The 18,481-nt window shown below is 36.0% G+C and overlaps 1 protein-coding gene across 3 annotated transcripts in view; it reads left to right on the top strand.

The window, feature by feature from the left end:
• INPP4B (inositol polyphosphate-4-phosphatase type II B) overlaps nucleotides 1–18,481 on the top strand; it is an 809,117-nt gene that overhangs the window by 101,684 nt on the left and 688,952 nt on the right. The window lies entirely within an intron of this gene.

The following is an 18,481-nucleotide window of genomic DNA, read 5'->3' as shown; positions in this document are numbered from 1 at the left end:
TAACATAACCACAACAGCTTTCTTATGATTCCTGCTTATACTATATATTATTTCCATCTTTTTATTTTCAACTTATTTGTCTTTTCAAATTTAAATTGACTTTTTTGTAGGCACTCTTATTATACAGGACACTTTATGGGAACTAAAAAGTGACATCATAATTCCCATAAAGTCTCCCATATAGAGTATTTATTCCAAGGGTTACCAAATGTTTTCTGTAAAGGGCCAGATAGTAAATATGTTAGGTTTTGCAAGCCATACAGTTTTTGTCAAAATTACCGAATTCTGCCATTGTAGCATAAAAGCATTTATAGCAAACATGTGAATGGTCAGGCGATTTTTTTCCACAAATATTTACAAAACAAGTAGGCAAGATTTTTCCTGCAGGGCATAGTTTTTTGACCCCTTGTTTAGTTTTAGTCTAGTTACATTTCTCTCTCTGTTTACATTTCATGTAATTATCCATATGGTTGTGTTCAAATCTATCATTGTCCCATTTGTCTTCCTTTTGTCCTTTGTTTTTGCTCCTTTTCTATTTTGGGCTAATTGGATATTTTTTAAATATTCTGTTTTATTTACTTTTTTGGCTTCTTAGCTCTTTTAAAAAATTCTATAGTGTTTAAGGTTAATGCTATCCTATTCTCAACTTTTAAGGTCTATTTAGATTCAGTGTTATTCCACTTAACACCTAACCCTTCACAGTTCCAGCTCCAAACCTGATGATTCCCATTTCTCAGTTTCTACTTCCCATTTCCCAAATATAATAAACATTCAACAGTAAAATTCCGTTAGCTTGTCCCTTATCCATTGTACCTTCTTTTGCACATCTTTTTTATATACTAAAAACTCTACCTTGTGAAATGATTATTGCTTTTATAAAAAATAGCCTATCTTTTAAGAAAATAATAAGGAGGAATAACATCTTATATTTATGTCTATTTATTTTTATGACTCTTCCCATCTATGGACATGATTTTCATATAGTTTAATTTTTCCCTTTTTTATTTAGCATTTTTTGTAGTTTATGTTTGTTGCAAATATGTTTATAATAAAATGCCCACTTTACCTTATTTTTGAAGGATATTTTTATTAGATATAAAATTCTCAAATAAATTTTTTCAGCATGTTAAAGATATTGGCTCATTGTTAGCTTGCCTACCTTGTTTAGATGAGCAGCCAGCAATTATTTTTTATTATTGTTCCCTGTAGTAATGTTCCTTTTCCTCTGATTGCTTTATCTTTTGTTTTCAGTGGTTTGACCATGACGTGTTTGGGGATTTCTTTAATTTGATCTTTTTTAGGATTTTTTCGAATTCTGGATCCTATAAGTTGATTTTTCCCCATCAAATTTAGCATATTTTCAGCCATGATTTCTTTAAATACTTTATATTCAATTTTATTCTTCCTAAGACTACTATTATACTTATGGTAGTTGTTGGATATTGTCCCCCATTTCTGTTCATTAAAAAATAACTTGTGCCTTTATCCTTCAGATTGCAGAACTTCAGCTGATTTCTCTTTCACCTCACTGACTCTTCTACTATTTCTGGCCTGCTGTTAAACTGATCTAGTGAATTTTACATTTCATTTATTGTTCTTTCCATTATAGAGTTTCTATTTGCCTTTTAAAATAGATTTCATTTCTTTTCTGAGAGTCATCATCTGTTCTTTCATTAAGACTATATTTTCCTTTAATTCTATGAACACATTTTCTTTGGTTTTTTGAATATGTTTAAATAGTTGATTTAAAGTCATCATCTGCTAAATGCAAGACCCATGCCATCTCTGGATCAGTTTCTTTTGATGGCTTATTCTTTACTATGTGTCACTTTTTTATGTCTATCTATGAATCTGGTGATATAAGTAGTTATACATGGTAAAAACGTTTAGTAGATGATCACCTTGAACTCATGTATCCCAGGGTATACATTTTGTTAGGGCAGACCTTTGGAAAACCTTACATGTGTCAAAAGCCACTCTAACTGTTTCACTTAATCTCTGAACTCTATGTCTCCTGTAGATCTTGTCAAGATTTAGCTTTAAGCTTTGTTAGGGTGAATCTAAAACATATCTTACTTTTAGCTCATTATGTCTACTCACAAAGTATGACTCATAAAGCAGCCAATTTCTCAGCTGGCTGCCTGGGGTATTAGACTGCATTAATGAGGTATCTCCACTCTGGGTGACATGAACTCCAATATCCACTGTCACTGCTTGACCTCTAATTTCTCTAACATCTCTCATGCATTCTCAATCAGTAGCAGTAACTCTCTAAAATGCCTCATGTATTCTTGTCCTGGACAAGTATAGCTCAATCCTTGGCCAAGAACTCACAGGGAATTCTGCTCAGATATCTGAAACCTCCCTTCTGAGCAGCTACTTCCTTTCTGGCTTCTTGCCTTGCATATTCCATTCACTTCAGCTTCCTTGAACTCTAATCTCTGCCTTCTAAGAGCTGCAGGCCCCTTTGCTTTGCTTGGATTCCAGCTTGCTTTGCTGAGGTTGGAAAGTTATCACTAAGGAGATAACTGGGACTATTATGGAGCTTTCCTGTTACTCATAAAGTACAGTTTTGTGCTGCATGTTGTGGAATGCTTGAAAATATTTTCCCAATATATTTTGGCCACTTTTTGGTCGTTTGTACAGAATGGACTAATCCAAGACAAGTTACTCCATTATAGCCAGAAACAGAAATTCCTCATGCCTTGTTTCTGATTGAGGTTTTCTATTTTCTTCTGTTCACTCTGATGGTTTGAAGTTAATACACTTGAATTCTATTTTATAGAAATTAACCTTAGAGTCATTACTTTCATAATCGGATTCTAAAGTTAATTCGTCTCTCTCGTCTCCTTCTCAGTATTGCAAGATATTATAACTGAAATTTTATCACCTCCCTCTTTTTTGGTACAATCACTTAGCTTTACATTGTTTTGTTATTTATTGAATTAAACATGATTACTTTAAATAGTTATTGTTGATTAAGTTTACCTACCTATTCACTATTTTTTCCAGTTCTTCTTATATCTCATACTTATCTGAGATTCTTTTCTTTCTGCCCCAAAATCTTTCTTTAAAATTTCCTTTCCCATGGGTCATTTGGTTGTAAACTTTGTTTTGATTCATCTGAATATATATTTGCTTCATTTTTGTTCTCAAATTATAGTTTAAGAACAGAGTCTTAACTGACTTTTTTTTCTCACTACTAAGACTATATTTTTTCTACAGCCTTCTGACATCCGTCATTGCTTTGAAAATCTGTTGATATATGATATATTTGTGATCTGTTTATTGCTAATTGTCTTAGTTTGCACTTACTAGAGTCAACTCAAGATGGGGATTCTCAGTTTTGTTAGTTGGAATCAGAAAAATAAAAATAAAAAAAAAACAAGATAGAGCAGGAAAACTGCAAGTTAAAAATGCAACTTAGCAGAAGATCAGCCTGGTCCCACAAGCATCTCTGCAACCTGAGGGTTCCACAAAAATGTCCCCCATTCATGCTAGGGTACTGGCCTTTGGTATCCTTTTATAAGTCATGCTTTGGCTGTGGGCTGTCCCTAGAGGGAGTATGAAACTTTTGAGACATTTCCAGTGATATGAGGACAATTATCAATAGGAGGGTGAGTGTGGGTCTACTGTTTTGGTGAAGGAAATCTGGGTAGGGCACCAAGAGTCAATCTGTTATTTCAGGCTGTAAGAAGATCTCTTTTTCGTTGGTATTCTACTGTTTTACTAGCTTCTTGGTGCAAATTTCTTTTTATTTATTCTGCTTGGAAAACTCTGTTTCCTGAACCTGAATATTTAATTATGGAAAATTGAAACTTCTTTTTTTAGTATTGTCTCTTCTAGATGACAAAATTTAAGAGTAAATGCCTCCTTAAACTTTTTGCCCTATTTCCTTGCCATGACCTAGGCCTGGCCCTGGTCTCTCCATTCTCTCTTCTCTCTTCTTCAGGGAATCTGACTGGTCACAAATTAGAACTTCCTATTTTCTTTTCCACCTTGCATAAGTTTTATCACTTTTTCTGTCTTTGTTTTATGTAATGATTCAAATGTATTTTTCAGTTTATTAAGTCCCTCTCTGAAGTTGTACCTAATTTTCTTCAATGCATCTATGCGATTATAATTTATTTATTTAATTTTTAATTTCTAGAAGTTACTTTTAGTCTTTTAAAATTCTAATTGGTTTTAATATCCTATTATTTCTTTGCTATGTCTTTAGTTTCTGTAAATGGTTTGGATGTGTGTTTTCTCCAAATGTCATGTTGAAATGTAATCCCCAGTATTGGAGATGGGGCCTGGTGTGAGGTATTGGATCATGGGGGCAGATATCTCATGAATGACTCAGCACTATCCCCTTGGAGTAAGTTCTAGCTCAGTTAGTTCACATAATATTTGGTTGTTTAAAAGGGGCTGGCTCCTCCTCGTCTCTCTCCTACTCCCACTCTTGCCATGTGATGTGTCTACTCCCTCTTCACCCTCCACCATGTTTGTAAGCTTACTACTGTCCTCACCAGAAGCCAAGCAGATATTGGTGCCATTCTTGTATAGCCTGCAGAACTGTAAGCTAATTAAATCTCTTTTCTGTATAAATTACCCAGTCTCAGGTATTCCTGTATAACAACACAAGAATGGCCTAATACATGTCCTTTTTTATACTCTTAGGGATTTTTAACACACTGATTTTATTTTGTGTTATCTGACTGTACAAAATCTGAATTCCTTGGCAATCAAATTCTAGTGTTTGTTGCTTCTTTGGACTTTCCTTTTTTGGGTAGGTTGTATAATTTTGGATTGTGAACTTATTATTGGTTTATTTAAAATTCTGGGAATCCTGAGATGTCTAAGATGAGGTTATATTCCTTTGAAGAGGATTTAATTTGCTCTTTTAAGTTAATTTATCTTCTGAAAGATTTTCAGGACTTATAAACTGTAGAAAACAAAGTCCAAAAGCCATGGGGGAAGGACTGTGGATTATGCATTTTTAGAAGAATTCCTTTTTTTGCTACTCCAAGCCAGAAATGTCACAAATATTTCCCTTGTCACTTACCCCTCCCTGTTAAGGGGCAATTTTTTTTTTATTGTCCACCCTTTTGGGCTTTTGAGTGTTGTAAACTCCAACAGCTCATCTTTTACAAGGCTAAAATCTTCTCCACTATTTCCTATAAGGCTATTAAAATCCAAGGTTCCAAAATCCTAGTGTTAGTAAACACCACCAATGTAACCCATAATTTTTGCACTAGGATGTTAACCATTGTTTCAACTCCGACTTCATTTTGCCCTTGTGAGATCATCCTTACTTTTTTAAAATTCAAAAGTGCTTTTTAAAGTATGTTTGTTGTGTTTTATTAAGCATTTCTAAATGTTTTGAAGCAGAAGAGCATTTTAGAATTACTAGTGTCTATATTGCCAGAAGCATAAATCTACTTATTGAGCACAATGTAGTTTTTATTTTTGTTTCCTTTTTCTGTCATACTTTGATAGTGGGATATGGAGGTATTCAACTATAATTCCATTTGCTTAGATTGTTTATTTTTTGAATTTAGATTTTTTGGGTTTTCTGTGCTTATGTGCTTTCCACATTGCAAAATTTGTTTCAGCTGAATTATTTCTGTTGTTTATGTTCTCCATCAAAATTGTTGAATCCTAGAAGAATAGAGGCAAAGACTGACAGTTAATTTTATCTAATTTTTAAAATGTTAATTCCTCTGGACACCTAAATTTGTATACTATGTTTTATACATGCTTTAGTGTGTTATGCACATAAACTACCTAGTAGTAAAAGTTCCATCCTCTTTCGGCTAAATCAGAAATGTTATGAAAATGGGAAAATTGTTCTTCATGTCTCTTTTCAATAGTTATTGTGAAGAGTAAGAGCAATAATATATATGTAAAAGAAATACCAAGTGATTAGTTTGAGCAAAGGCTCAATAAAAGGTGCTTGTAGCATTTCTTAAATATAATGTGTTATTTCAGTTACACTGTGAATCCTTAAAATAACGTATTATTTTTTCTTTCATTGCTTTTAATCCAATGACCTAATGAGTTATTGGAGCCTCCTGCATTGATGCTAAAATTTCTGTATCATTGATGTCTTTTCTAGGCTCTTAATGTTCCTCTTTCTGTCTGTCTTTGTGGGATGCGTGTGATGCTTCTGTCTTTTTACATTTTGTGGTGGTGGTGTATGTATACCAGTATGTTACATTGATAATTTTTTGATATTTCAATCGAATTTACTGAAATATAAATCTCTAAGAGATAAATATATTCATTTTACATAACTCTGATATGGTTATCACACGTGACACAATTAAAATTAACTCATTACCATCTAATGCCCATTCTATAGGCAAACACTTCCTATTTTCCTATTGGACAAATTCTAAACAATTACTTTCCTTGATACCATATGCTCAAGTAAATTAATATTCTTATCCTACTTAGCTCATATAATGGAAACTCATTCAAGAACCAATGCAAAAAGATAAAGTGATAAAGAAATTTCATAATTTCTATCAAGATATGGGTACTAGAATTTCGTTAAAACAGTGATAAGCACTTACCAACATAGAATTTTGCCTTAATTTAAAAACTGAAATAAGATTGATTTTCTTTTGCATTAATTTACAGTTTTTGAAGCTTATTTGATGGCTTTCAAAGGGATATTTCTCTTTGAGGGTTTTATTTTGTTATTATGTTTGGTTTTGGACATTGTTGATGGTGATTGTTTTAGCCAGAGGCAAGAATCCTGTATTACTACTAAGTCATCTTTCTGGAACTTCTTCAGGACAGCTTATACAAAAAACAAGAAACCCCTAGGTCAACTTGTAAGTGAATACTTGATAGCTAAGAAAACCTGAGAAGAATTTCCACAAGACTTAAGATGAACATTGTGAATACAGCAGATAGTATAAAATCACACAGGATTTTGAGAAAATAGTAGCTCCTCTACTACTGATCTTTTAACTTAGGAACTCTCATAGACATTTACAAGGCTACACACCGGAGCTAAAGTATGTCAGTTCTGTATATTATTTCCAACTGATGGCATTTGTAGACACATATGAGGAATACAGAACCTTTCAAACAACTAGTTTTGCAGACAGCCCTTGGAATCTAATATGTTTATAAGAAGAGAAGCTTCTGGTTTTTTTTTGTTTTTATTATACTTTAAGTTTTAGGGTACAGTGCACAACTTGCAGGTTTGTTACATATGTATACATGTGCCATGTTGGTGTGCTGCACCCACTAACTCGTCATTTAACATTAGGTGTATCTCCTAATGCTATCCCTCCCCCCTTCCCCCACACCACAACAGGCCCCAGAGTGTGATGTTCCCCTTCCTGTGTCCGTGTGTTCTCATTGTTCAATTCCCACCTATGAGTGACAACATGCGGTGTTTGGTTTTTTGTCCTTGTGATAGTTTGCTGAGAATGATGGTTTCCAGCTTCATGCATGTCCCTACAAAGGACATGAACTCATCATTTTTTATGGCTGCATAGTATCCCATGGTGTATATGTGCCACATTTTCTTAATCCAGTCTATCACTGTTGGACGTTTGGGTTGGTTCCAAGTCTTTGCTATTGTGAATAGTGCTGCGGTAAACATACATGTGCATGTGTCTTTATAGCAGCATGATTTATAATCCTTTGGGTATATACCCAGTAATGGGATGGCTGGGTCAAATGGTATTTCTAGTTCTAGATCCCTGAGGAATCACCACACTGACTTCCACAAGGGTTGAACTAGTTTACAGTCCCACCAACAGTGTAAAAGTGTTCCTATTTCTCCATATCCTCTTCAGCACCTGTTGGTTTCTGACTTTTTAATGATTGCCATTCTAACTGGTGTGAGATGGTATCTCATCATGGTTTTGATTTGCATTTCTGTGATGACCAGTGATGATGAGCATTTTTTCATGTGTCTGTTGGCTGCATAAATGTCTTCTTTTGACAAGTGTCTGTTCATATCCTTTGCCCACTTTTTGATGGGGTTGTTTGTTTTTTTCTTGTAAATTTGTTTGAGTTAATTGTAGATTCTGGATATTAGCCCTTTGTCAGATGAGTAGATTGTAAAAATTTTCTCCCATTCTGTAGGTTGCCTGTTCACTCTAATGGCAGTTTCTTTTGCTGTGCAGAAGCTCTTTAGTTTAATTAGATCCCATTTGTGCATTTTGGCTTCTATTGCCATTGCTTTTGGTGTTTTAGACATGAAGTCCTTGCCCATGCCTATGTCCTGAATGGTATTGTCTAGGTTTTCTTCTAGGGTTTTTATGGTTTTAGGTCTAACATGTAAGTCTTTAATCCATCTTGAATTAATTTTTGTATAAGGTGTAAGGAAGGAATCCAGTTTCAGCTTTCTACATATGGCTAGCCAGTTTTCCCAGCACCATTTATTAAATAGGGAATCCTTTCCCTATTGCTTGTTTTTGTCAGGTTTGTCAAAGATCAGATGGTTGTAGATACGCGGCATTATTTCTGAGGACTCTGTTCTGTTCCATTGGTCTATATCTCTGTTTTGGTACCAGTACCATGCTGTTTTGGTTACTGTAGCCTTGTAGTATAGTTTGAAGTCAGGTAGCCTGATGCGTCCAGCTTTGTTCTTTTGGCTTAGGATTGACTTGGCAATGCAGGCTCTTTTTTGGTTCCATATGAACTTTAAAGTAGTTTTTTCCAATTCTGTGAAGAAAGTCATTTGTAGCTTGATGGGGATGGCACTGAATCTATAAATTACCTTGGGCGGTATGGCCGTTTTCATGATATTGATTCTTCCTACCCATGAGCATGGAATGTTCTTCCATTTGTTTGTATCCTCTTTTATTTCAAGCTATCTATGACAAACCCACAGCCAATATCATACTGAATGGGCAAAAACTGGAAGCATTCCCTTTGAAAACTGGCACAAGACAGGGGTGCCCTCTCTCACCAGTCCTATTCAACATAGTGTTGGAAGTTCTGGCCAGGGCAATCAGGCAGGAGAAAGAAATAAAGGGTATTCAATTAGTAAAAGAGGAAGTCAAATTGTCCCTGTTTGCAGATGACATGATTGTATATCTAGAAAACCGCATCGTCTCAGCCCAAAATCACCTTAAGCTGATAAGCAACTTCAGCAAAGTCTCAGGATACAAAATCAATGTGCAAAAATCACAAGTATTCTTATATACCAATAACAGACAAACAGAGAGCCAAATTATGAGTGAACTCCCATTCACAATTGCTTCAAAGAGAATAAAATACCTAGGAATCCAACTTACAAGGGATGTGAAGGACCTCTTCAAGGAGAACTACAAACCACTGCGCAACAAAATAAAAGAGGAGAAGCTTCTGTTTTAAGGTCTCAATAATTAACTCAGGAAAATTAAATAATATTCCAGGCAGGAAAGCTGATAAGGGAATGAAGCATTCCATATTATTAATTATAACAGACTAGAACACTTAGTGGTAAAAAAAAATTACAAGAACAAGTTTCATAGAAATTAGGGAAATAAATTAGTTGAAAGAAGAATTAAGAAAGCCCTAGTTTAGAGCACTATGTCATCTAAAGCAAGTTTCTGAAACTTTAATATGCCTTCTGATCATCTGGCGCTCTTGTTGAAATGAAGAATCTGACTCAGCTGGTCTGGGGTGGAGCTTGGAATTTTGTATTTCTAACGAACTCTAGGTGATGGTGATGCTGCAGTTTATGGATCACCATTTGAGTATAAGAGGTCTAAACTCTGGGAATTTGACTTTGGCAATGGTGTGACATAGAAGGTAAGAAAATATGTAATAAAATACCTAAAATGCAATTCAGAGAATAGTGGTGGATGTGTGTGTGTGTGTGTGTGTTGCAATGTACAGAATGATATACATAAATTTCTTTAAACTCCTAGGCGATAATAACTACTTTAAATTAAAGATATAATATGTTTAAAATTCTAACGAATGCATGAAAATATAGAAAATAGCAAAGACATACAAGGAATAGAATTTGTGGGGGACATACATTTAAAATAAAATGAGAAATTTCACAGTAAGAAGAATACATTCTAATAATAAGACATAAAGACAGAATTTGTGTTAGAGTAACAGGTGCACATGTGGAAAGAACTGAGGCACATTAGCTCAGCTGAGAAGTCAAAGGATCGGGGTTTGTGGCAGCTCCCTGCCTTCAAATCTTACCTTTGCTCGATGGCTGTGGCTTGGGCAACATGGTAACCAAACTGTGCTTCAGCTTACTCATCTGTAAAATGGGGATAATAGTGTAATCAGCCAAGAAGGTTGTTATGAGTATTTAATATGCAAGACAGTAACTTAGAACAATGCCTGGTTTCTGTTTGGCAGTACTGAAGGATTAGTTTTATTATTACAATAATGATAATAATGTTATTTCTAAAAATTTAAGACTATACTTAAATTTAAGACACTAAGATTTAGTGTTTACAAAAGGAAATAATTTCAGAGGTCAGGCATAGCACTGAAAGTCTGACGCTGGGTGTTTCCTGGCTAAAGTTGCCCAAATTTTAAGAATTTCTCAAATATATATACTGTTAATTATACAAATATGCTTTAAAATTGAATAGACATATATTCTGTGCTAAATTAAACGTACATAAAAATGATTAAATAAACTGAGGAGAAATCTAAGTCAAAAATATTAAAAACAGAATGTATTCTAGGGAAAGACTGCTGTTGTCTTCAGGCGCAGCCCTGAAACGTCGGTTCTCCAATGATCACTCCTGTAGTGCTAATGAAGAACACCTGCAGACTGAAATCTTCCTTTTATTTCTTCTTGATTACCTTTAAAATCAGGAATTATTTAAAAAATTGGCCAGGCATGGTGGCTAATGCCTGTAATCCAAGCACTTTGGGAGGCTGAGGCAGGCAGATCATCTGAGGTTAGGAGTTTGAGGCCTGTCTGACCAACATGGTGTAACCCCATCTCTACTAAAAATACAAAATTAGCTGGGCGTGCTGGCGCATGCCTGTAATCCCAGCTACTTGGGAGGCTAAGGCAAGAGAATTGCTTGATCCCGGGAGGCAGAGGTTGCAGTGAGCTGAGATCGCCCTATTGCACTCCAGCCTGGGCAACAAGGGTGAAACTCCATCTGAAAACAAACAAACAAAATCTAATAGTGCCCATTTTTTAAGGGCCATAGACAGATGAATTTGGATCTTAATGTCACTTGAAAAGTGTATCGAAGGAAAAGTGAGCAAATCTTAAGTGTACAACTCAATACATTTTTTTGCAAAAGGAATATACCTGAAGATCCAACACCTAGATCAAGAAACATTTGGTGCACACCAGAGGCTCTCCTCATGTCCTCTTTCAGGTACTGTATCCTCCTCAGAGCGTTTCCTCCCACTTTTATATAAATGTGTATTAGTTTTTCAGGGCTGGCATAATAAAATATGATAGATTAGGTGGCTTAAGAAACAGAAATTTATTTTATCACAGTTCTGGAGGCTAAAAGTCCAAGGTTAAGGTGCCAGCAGGGTTAATTTCTCCCAAGGCCTCCCACCTTGACTTGCAGACAGTATCTTCCTGTGCCCTCACAGCCTGTGCTCATGCATCCCTGGTGTCTTTCTCTCGTCTTACAAGGACACCAGCTGTATGAGATTAGAGCACCACTCTAAAGACCTAATTTAACCTTAATTTTCTCCTTAGAGGCCCTATTGCCAAAGACAGTCTCACTGAGTGTTAGAGCTTTGCCATATGAATTGTGAGGGGATGCAATTGAGCCCATAATAGAATGTTTTCCTATAGTACATACTTTTTCCATGTGACTTCTTTCTTTAACATGGTTTGTGATATTCATATTGTTCATGTAATCAGGGTTTCTTCAGTCTCATTAATGCATAGCATTTCATTGTATGAATATATCTTACTTAATTTATTAATCAGCTTTACTGTTTATGGAAATTTGGGTTATTTCTAGTTAATTCTTATTGTGAATAGTGCTACTGAGAATATTGTTGTACATAAGATTCAGCAACTTTTATAGTGGAATTGCACAGCCATAAGGTGAGATACTATCAAAGGAGAGATACTACCAAACTCTTTTCCAAAATAATTACATGAATTTCTACCCCTACCAGCAGGATATGACAGTACCATTCTTCCACATCCTTGCTAACTTTTGCTATTATCTTTTTTTTAATTCAGCCTCATTTGTCTGCTTATAGTGACATCTCATTGTAATTTTAGCTTGCATTCCAAAAGACTAATAAAGGTGAGGGATTTTTAGGATGTTTATTGAAAATTTGAAAGCCTTCTTTTGTGAAGTTTATATTTATGACTTTTGCCCAATTTTCTATTCAGTTGTCTCATTTTCTTATTGATTTATAAAAGTTTATTGTATATATTCTGAGTATTGCAGGTTTCTTTTTATACTCCATGGCTTGTCATTTCATATTCTACTTGGCATCTTTTGGTAAACAGAAGTTTTTAATTTAAATGCAGTCAGACTTTAATGTTTTCCCTTGACGGTTACCACTTATACTCTGTTTAAGAAATCACGATCTGCCCCAAAGGGAAAGATATTTTCTTCTAAAAGCTGTATTGTTTTGTTTTGAACATGTAAATGCACAACCTCTGGAAATGATTTTTGTATATGTAGGAGTCAGGATCCACTTTTTCCCCACAAATTGATATGTAATTCATTCAGCACCATTTAGTAAAGAAATTGCCCCTTCTCTACTGTTCTACATTGTCAAACTTGCCATAATTTACTTGTGTAATTTGTTGTTATAACTTGTGTGAGTTTGTTTCTGGAGTTCCTCTTTTGTTTCATGTGTGATTTGTCTGTCTTTGTACCAGTTACTGTCTTAATTACAAAAGCTTTATAATAAGTTTTGATTATCTGGCAATTGAAAAATTCTAGTTTTGTCTTCCTTGGCTAATCTTGGCCCCTTGTATTTCTGTACAAATTTTAGCTTGTTAATTTTTATATTAAAAAAAAGACTACTGGGATTTTGGTTGTGATTACCATGAATATCCAGATTAATTTGAAAATTGACATCCTTATAATATTGAGTCTTCCATGTATGAGCATGATGCATCTCTCTCCATTTATTTTTGTTTGCTTTATTTCCTTTAAATACTATTTTGTAGATTTTTGGTGTAGATATCACGAACATCTTTTGTTAGATTTTATTCTGAGTATTTGAGATATTTAATTCTCTTAAATGTTATAATTCTTATTTTTTATTTGTTCATTATGGTAGCATAATTTGTTCTTGTAAAATAACTCTGAATTCAGTAACATTGCTAAATTTACTAATTAAATCTAACAGTTTTCTGCAGACTCTTTAAAAACATTATTTTCATTTTAAATGTATTTCATCATTTATTAAAAGAAATGAATTAAAATTATTTTCATTGATATTTCTAGTGAAAATAAAATTGGAATTTTTATTTTAAAATATTAATTGAATAATAATATTAACTTATAGTGAAAAGAAAAGCTGGATTATAGATGAGAGTGTGGGATAGTTCATCAGCATGTGAGTAGATGCTGGATAAACTGGAACCATTGCCTCTTCTCTGTCTTCATAAGCATAATACTCTTCAGTAAATGAGTCTGCCATTCTGGTCTTTAGTTTTTCTATCTATAAAATAATGATACTGTACTACATAGGTTTAAGTTCTTTTTTATCTGGGATGGATGACTGAGATAACTTTTTGCTAAATGATTGTGCTTTAGACTTTTTTCCTTTTCTGCTTTTTCTTTTATAGTCTTGTGATGATGGGAATAATGGGCCTCATGTGATCTCATTCTGGGAAAGGGTACTAGGTGGGACCAAGTCCACCTGCACTCCCCTGTCTCCTATTCATGGTATTTGAGAACTTCTATTGCTCCTGGATACCAGGTATTGGCTATTGAGATGATGCAATTTTGTCTCAGGTTCATCTCTTTAGAGACTGTCCTCCACTAATGCACCCTAAGTGTTCCTATATCATGTTAGATGTTGGATGATGGTTTTTTTTCCCCTGAAAATCTCAAGTTCTTTTGAGTCTATGTCCTGAAAAGCCATCTGCTAGTCCTAATGCTTCTATTACCTTTATTCCACTTTCTTGTGGGGGGTTTCACTTAGAAAGAAGGGAAATGAGGACTTCATGTTTGACTTCCTCCTCTGTTTCTTTTCCTCTTGCCTATGCTCTTGAGCCTGAGGTAGTTTATTATATTCTTTTCTCCTATTTTAGCATGGCAAAAGTCCTTGATCTAGTTTTCTAAGTCTGAATTCTAATATTGTAATGGAAACAAGAAAAGCCTTATATTCAAGATTATTGTCTTGCTATATGGATCCAGAATTACTGGCAGACGTCAAAATGTAGACTGCCTTTTTAAATTTTATTTATCTTGTAGCAATCTTGATCTTTTTAGAGGCAAATGCTATGCCTGGCAGAAAGGTGAGGTCAGACACAGAGAAATGCAAAAGGATTGCATTTAGATATATTTCCAAACAACATCCTTGTTATCCTTGTTATATAATGTCATATCATATTTCTCATGTTATTTTGTTTTCTGCTTCTTTTCCATCTGACATGTCCAAATAGTGTTTAAATGTAATGTGGCCATGGACACAGGGAGGGGAACAATACACACTTGGGCCTTTCAGGGGAATGGGGTGGGGGAAGGGATACCATCAGGATAAATAGCTAATGCATGTGGGGCTTAATACCTAGGGGATGGGTTGATAGGTGCAGCAAACCAGCATGGCATGCGTTTACCTAAGTAACAAACCTGCATGTCCTGCATCTGTATCCTGGAACTTAAAATAAAGTAAAATTAAATTTAAAAAAAAACTTGGTGCGGCAACAACTGCTATGCCACTGCTATGCAATTTCTGTCATAGGACATGGAAGGATATTATGCCACATAAGTCAACTCTGTCTACCTACCTTAATAGATATTTAATAGATAGCAATTGTGTCTGCACTTAACAGGTACCTTCTCCATATATGCTGATCATTGAGTTTAGCACAAAAGGAAAAATGTGAGAGGCACAAGTTAAAATAACTGTCCTTGAAGAACTTAAAATATATCTGTGGAGACACGACAGCACAAGACAACTCAAGAAGGCAATATAAGTTATAGGCATTGACTATAATTGCTGCACAAGGTAGAAGAACGATAAAATCAACAGAGTCCAAAGTACCTGGAGATCACTTTCTGGAGAAGCTGTCATTAAAGCTTTGACAGGGCAGTACATTTGGAAGGTGCTGAGAAGTAAGAACTGAACCACAAGTAGAAGGAACAGACCTGAAGAATGGAACTGGGATAGAACAATGTGGCAGCTGTTAGACACTCCACTTGACTGAATAGCAGAGATTATATTGAAGAACAATGTAAAATTCATGGAATGTATAGGACACCTTTAAAATAGTATATCCAGAAGACATATTGTATAATTTTTAGCTGTTTCCCCCATGAGTTGCTTAAAACACAAATTGTGAAAAACTAATATCATATGATGTGAAATTGGAAAACTTTGACCCCTTAAAGCAATAGCTATCAGATACTAATGTGATTTATAAACCAGATCACCTTGTAGAAATTCCCTAGTGGGAGTGTAAGAACTGGGTAGATACCTCCTACATTTCCAATCCAAAAGGGCTGGGAGATCTGGAGATGAAAGGAAGATTTTATGGAGTGAACTGAAGGTGTACTTGAAATATACACAAGGAGAGATGGTGTAGGGTGTTTTCCCCCTCAGAACTAGAAAGAGCTCTTCAAGGAGACTCTCTAGAGAGTTTAAAAGGTATCTCTTGAAGTTTTGAGGTTTTAGTGGAGACAGTGGACTGGATTCTGATTAATTCAAAGACCAAAGATGAGGTGGTGAGCAGCTTATGGTACAGCAAAGTAAAGATTCTGAATGGGGATTCATCTATTTTTCAGGGGTTGTTAGATTCCTCTGGAAGAGAGGTGGACCACGAATATGAAAGAGCTGTCATGAGGTTGTCCTAGGTATTTCCTTAAGGCTTCCCAGCAACTGAACTGGTCTCAGCTGACTAGTGACTGTGGATGAAGTAAGTAACAAAGTGAGACAGTATGGCCTGCATCAAGCATAGTACAGGTGAAAGGTCTCCAGTGATTGGAGGTGAGGATTACTGAAGAACCAGGAAAAGCTCAAACGGGGAGAGAATCAACTTTGTGCCTGTCCCAAAGAGGGAGCCTTCTTGCTTAGTGAGCAGAAAGTAAGCACTTTCCTGCTTCATTTACCTCTTGTTTCCTCACCTTTCCTTTTTCACTCCACTGCTATATTCCAGAGGCATCAGGATCCAAGGTTCACTAGCTGGAAAAGAAGGACATGGGGGAAAAATAGGGACCAACAAATTCCTTTCCATTGGCTATTGGCTTCCATTTGCAGCAGATTCCAGCTGCAGGAAACTGTTAAAACTGTAAGTCAGTTTGTCACATGCAGCTGGGTGTTCTGATTTCTAAGTTGAGAATGTGTTTGATGAGCTAGCAGGGATCCCCAACCCCCAAGCCGTGGACAGGTAACTGTCTGTGGCCTGTTAGAAACCGGGCCACACAGTGGGAGATGAGTGGTGGACAAGCAAGCATTACTGCCTGAGCTCCCCATCTTGTCACATCAGCTGCGGCATTAGATTCTCATAGGAGCATGAACCCTCTTGTGAGCTGCACATGCAAGGGATCTAGGTTATGTGCTCCTTATGAGAATCTAATACCTGATGATCTGAGGTAGAATGGTTTCATTTGGAAACCATTCCACCTCCCCCATCTTTAGAAAAAATTGTCCTGGTGCCAAAAAGTTTGAGGACTACCAATTAAATTAACCATAAGATTTTTTTTTAATAAGTTCTAAGTTATCAGAGTCTAGATAGAAGCCTGATTCTTGTTGGCCGAAGACATGTGTTATTAGTTTCTTTGACTGCCATAACACATTACCACTAATTGAGTAGCTTAGAACAAGAGAAATTTAGTGTCACGTTTCTGGAGGCTAGAAATCTAAAATCAACGTGTCAGCAGGGCCCTGCTCTCTCCGGAGGCTCTAGAGAAGAATCTGCTTGATGCCTTTCTTTTAGTTTCTGATGTTGCTGGCAGTCCTTGGCATTCCTTAGCTTGTAGATTTATCACTCCAACCTCTGCCTGTCTTGTCATATGGCACTCTGTCTGTGTGTGTCTTTGTGTTCACATGGCTTTCTCTTCTCCATATATGTCCATCCCTGTGTCTCATCTCTTCTTATAAGGTTGCCAGTCATACTAGTTTAAGGGGCCACCTTATTCTAGCATAACCTCATCTTAATTTACATCTTAATTGCATAAAGATTCTTTCCGAATAAGATCATATTCAGGGTAGGACTTCAACATATCTTTCGGGAGTACATAATTTAACCCACAACAGATGTTATGCAGATGTTGGTCTACTTGATGCCTGCACCTGGAGTTAGGGATTGTTATTGGTATGAATCAAAGTCTCTTCCTAATTTCTTTATTTAGAAGACATATATGCTGTACTCTTTCAAAATATACAGTGTGAGGTTCTGAGTCTGAAACAGTGTTTCGTAGCAAGCCCAATCAGGGCTCAGCTATTAGAAATGCCACTTTATATTTTGTCCATTTTCCTCCCAGTGCTGTTACTAATGTTTCTCCTCTTTGACATCCTCTGACCATTTTAACAAGAAATTGAGAAGACTCCCAATGGGCACTGTGAGTGGACCTTACGTTAATGTGGACTTCCTTTTTTTATGCTTCCAGTTTTTGTATGCATTACCCCATCTTCCTGGAAAGACATACCTGCTTACCTGTCTGTTAGGCTTAGTACTTCAGAGTTCTCTTTTGTGAAATTTTCTTAGACCAAATAGCGCTGTCAGCCATGTGCACAAGTTCAGCTATTCTGACTGATTTTTGGGGGGTTGGGGGACAGGGACTCATTCTGTTGCCCAAGCTGGAGTGCAGTGCTGCAATCTCGGCTCACTATAGCCTCTGCCTCCTGGTCTCAAGTGATCCTCCCATCTCAGCCTTTCGAATAGCTAGGACTACAGGTATGCACCACCACACCTGGCTAATTTTTGTTTTTGTAGAGACAGGGCCTTGCCATCTTGAACTCCTGGGCTCAAGCAATCTTCCCACCTTGGCCTTCCAAAGTGCTGGGATTACAGGGGTGAGCCATGGCACCCAGCCCTGACTTATTTTTTAAGATTATGTTTTAAATCCTTTTCTGACTCCAGAATATTCTTTTAATACTTTCTGCTCCTTCAAAACTCTATGTATTATCTAATAATGACATTTTCACCAATTACTTGAAATAATTGTCCACAGATGTGTTTCCTCCACTAAACTGTGCTTTTCTTGAGTCTCTTTTTGTTTGCTGTGGTTTCTTCAGTCTGTCACAGACGTTGGCTTGCAGTAGGGGCTCACCAGGTGTTTTCTGAATTAGATCGAGTGTTCATAAGAGTAGATAAGGGCCAGTTGCTTTAAGTGAGTCTTGAAGTATATCACAATTTCTTGAAGGCCTTCTTCAAGCTAAAGTTCTC

The sequence above is a fragment of the Gorilla gorilla genome, chromosome 3 (assembly GCF_029281585.2).
Source record: "Gorilla gorilla gorilla isolate KB3781 chromosome 3, NHGRI_mGorGor1-v2.1_pri, whole genome shotgun sequence".
NCBI classification, from domain to species: domain Eukaryota; kingdom Metazoa; phylum Chordata; class Mammalia; order Primates; family Hominidae; genus Gorilla; species Gorilla gorilla.
This window is presented reverse-complemented; position numbering and strand designations above follow the sequence as displayed.